This window comes from Myotis davidii, unplaced genomic scaffold (genome assembly GCF_000327345.1).
Source record: "Myotis davidii unplaced genomic scaffold, ASM32734v1 scaffold651, whole genome shotgun sequence".
Classification (NCBI taxonomy): domain Eukaryota; kingdom Metazoa; phylum Chordata; class Mammalia; order Chiroptera; family Vespertilionidae; genus Myotis; species Myotis davidii.
In genome coordinates this window covers 100,025-103,505 of record NW_006283994.1, presented here as the reverse complement: position 1 = coordinate 103,505, position 3,481 = coordinate 100,025, and the positions used below count along the sequence as shown (strand labels likewise).

The 3,481-nt window shown below is 55.3% G+C and overlaps 1 protein-coding gene across 1 annotated transcript in view; it reads right to left on the bottom strand.

The window, feature by feature from the left end:
* TSC1 (tuberous sclerosis 1) overlaps nt 1–435 on the bottom strand; it is a 36,081-nt gene extending 35,646 nt beyond the window's left edge. The window contains exon 1 of the mRNA XM_015567799.1: nt 167–435. The gene's annotated coding sequence lies outside the window, so the exon portion shown is untranslated. The remainder of the gene's footprint in view (nt 1–166) is intronic.
* Nucleotides 436–3,481: the final 3,046 nt, after the last annotated feature.

Sequence of the window (3,481 nt, the reverse complement as noted above, 5' to 3'; positions counted from 1 at the left end):
CATGAGGGAGAGGGGCGAGCTTTCCAAGTCCCCCTCCCAGGGGTCCCCTCCACGGCAAGAAAGCTCCTGGCCCCCGCCCCCCGGGGCCTCCCCGACCGGGGTCATGGTGGCTGGGCAGCCCCGAGCAGGTCCCGTGAGAGGGAGGGGGAGACACCCCCATACTCACCCACCGTCTCCTCCCCCTCAGCTGTTTACCTCACAGTCCCTCCAGCCTACAGGGCGCCGCCATCTTGGACGTACAGCACCTCCCCCGTCGTGAAGAGGCCACGGCCGGCGACAGCTTCCGCCACGAAAAAGAGTCCCCCGCGGGGCGTCGCCTCTCCCTGGAACCCAGCGGCCGGTGATGGCGGTCGGAAGCCGCGCTGGACGGAGGAGGCCGTGCTGCTCATTCCTGATGATGCGAACCGGGGGTAGGAAGAACCGACGAGACTTGAGGAGGTGGGGAGGGGGGGCGGGGCCTGGCGGAAGGATCCCGAAAGGAGGTCGCTGAACGATCTTGTGACTCCGAAGGCTGGATCTCTGATTCACAAATGGCCTCATTTATAGGAAATGCACAATGAGTTTTTAATTAAATATTTTAAAATTGTAAAATGGTGGTAAAACAGCCTGGCCGGCATGGCTCAGTGTTTGAGCCTTGAACTCTGAACCAGGAGGTCATGGTTCAGTTCCCATTCGGGGCATGTGCCAGGGTTGTGTGCTCGATCCCCAGTGTGGGGCCTGCAGGAGGTGGCCGATTAGTGGTTCTCTGTCATCATGGATGTTTCTCTCTCTCCCTCTCCCTTCCTCTCTGACATCAGTAAAAATACATTAAAAATAAAAAAGCCCACCTCTGAAACTGCCCTCAGGTTGCTAACACTCAGACCTGGTCTATGGAAACCACCCTAGTCAGAGCAGGCCGGCTTTCTTTTCTTTTTTTAAAAGAAAAACATTATGAGTTTATTTGAGGCAAATTGACGACCATTGTGGGGGAAGCAAAATCTCAACGGATTTTTTTTTTTTTAAAGCTCCCCAGGGCAGGCGACTTCACAACGAAAACCCCATCACTCCGTCCAGGCTCCGTGTCCCTGGGAGCGTGGAAGCCCTCTGAGCCTCCGGGAAGGGGCAGGTGCAGGCGGGTGAAGCAGGAGGGTGCTGAGCTCAGTGTCCTGTGCAGAGACAGGCAGTGCTGGCCGGCGGCATTGGGCATTGTCCGAGGCCCGAGGAGGCAGGACCCAGCGCTGTGACTGACACCAGGCCGTGGGGACCAGGCAATGGGGGGCGCAAAGGGAGCTGCAGTCTCGGTGAGTCTGAAAGGCTTTTCCAAAGAGTGTGCATCTGGCTGGGGGCTTTTTGTTTGTTTTTATTGATTTTAGAGAGAGAGGGAGACCGATAGAAACATCGAGGAGAGAGAAACATTGATGGGCTGCCTCCTGCACTCCCTCTACTGGGGATGGAGCCACAGCCGGGGCATGTGGGTGACCTCCTGGTTCCTGGGTCCAAGCTGAACCAGGGGTCACACCAAACGGTCAGACGGGCCACAGATTGCTGCTTAACTCACCTTCACGATGAAGAGAGCTGACTGTCACCACTTAAACCAAGTGACCAAACTTAGCCTGGCTACACTGAAGACAGAAGCGAGTGCAGTGCTCGAACTCGGCAGGGTCCGGATCCTAAAAGGAGAATATTGGAGGAAATTGCAAAAAAAAAAAAAAATGCTAATATAAACTGGGTATTCAAGGGTATTAGGGAATTACTGACATTTTCCTTAGGTGGGTGATTATGTAAGAAATATCCTCATTTTTAGGAGATATGGGCTCAAGTATGTATGGGTGGAGTGTCAGGATGTCTGTATGATACTCTCAAAATATTTTATCAAAACAAAACATTTCTATGTACAAATATGTGCACGTAGAGAGATAACGTGTATTGGCAAAGGCTAACCATTGTTGAATGTGGACAGAAGCAGGATGGGTGTTTGTTAGACGTCTCATTTGCGTTTTTTTCTTCAAAGTTTTCAAAATAAAAACTTGAAAGAAATATTTGGAGATCAAAAAATAATTGGAACACGCATGGGCAGAAACTCTGAGGTTCTGGCCACGAGGCGGGGAGAGCCCGCGTAGGGACCTGCGACGGCCAGGCGTGGCTCTGGGGAAAGGCTGCAGAGTAAAGGGGGGAGTCCGTGTCCCCGTGGACTGGGCAGGGTGCCCCCACTGTCACTGTGGGCTTGGTCCTGGTGCCAGCTGCACCTGGAAGTCGGTCCTTGGTTTCCCTACGTGGCAGCATGCTCCCTGGGACTGAAGAGACAGGCTCAGAAGCCCCGAGCCCAGCTGGCCCCGGGCTGATGGTCACGGAACGGCCTCCTTCCTGTCCACCCAGTGGGCTTCCCGGGAGCATCCAGAGAAGACACGGATGTGGAGCCATCAGGAGCTCAGCTGCAGACGCCCCAGGTCAGGTGTCGCATGGACACTCTGCCTGCCACGGGGAGGGCACAGCCCACCTGGCGGGGCTCAGGCTGCCGCCGCCCTGGCTGCTGCTCTCTCCCCAGCAACGAAGGCTGCTCTTGACCTTGTGATGAGAGTCAGAGAGCAGAGCTCTGCAGTCTGCTGGTGACTGTTGCTGCTAAGAAACAGGAACCCGTGCGTTTAAAGTGTTTTAGCATTGCCCTGGCCAGTGTTCCCAGGGGCTAGTGTTGGCCCTTGCACCGAAGGATCGAGGGTTCAATTCCCGGTCAAGGGCACGTACCTGGGTTGTAGGGTTCCATCCCCGCCTCTGTCAGGGCTCCCGTGGGAGGCAACCAATCGATGTGTCTCTCTCACAGTGATGTTTCTCTCCCTCTCTCTCTCTCCCTCCCTCCTCTGTCTCTCCCCCCTCCCTCCCTCCTTTCCACTCTGAAAAGCAATGGAAAAAAGTATCCTCGGGTGAGAATTAACAAAAAATATATAAATACAAAAATTTTTAAATTTTAAGTATTGGTGTATCTATAAAACGTTTTTGCAAGTATTCCCTCATTTGCTACCTACAACGACCCCAAGGGAGGCACATCCTTACCCCATTTTACAGACGGGACAGTGGAGTCTCGGGAGGTGAGTGACCTGGCCCAGGTCACACAGCTGGTGGCCCAACACCAGAATGGCGCTTCCACCAGCTCTGGCCCTGTGACTCTGGGCAGCTAGAAGTTAATGGCCACGGGCGTCTATGTTTTATAAAGCAGATGGGATGCCTACATCGGAGGCACTGAGGACGGTCACCGTGGGAAGGGCTTTCCAGGACAGGACAGGCCCCTCTAGGCCCCGTTTCCCTCCTGGAACCTCAGGTGATGCGTTGGGACCTGCGTCACCCTGCCTCTCTGTCCTCGTGGGCGTCCCGCCGGAGGCTCCGAGAGGGTCCAGCTGAGGGGTGGCTGGTGGGTGGAGGTGAGAGGGGCTTCCTGACCGTCCGTCCGGTCTCTCCCGGACCTGGAGAGGGTCCCGTGCCTGTTTGCCGCTCCTGTGGTCGCTGGGAG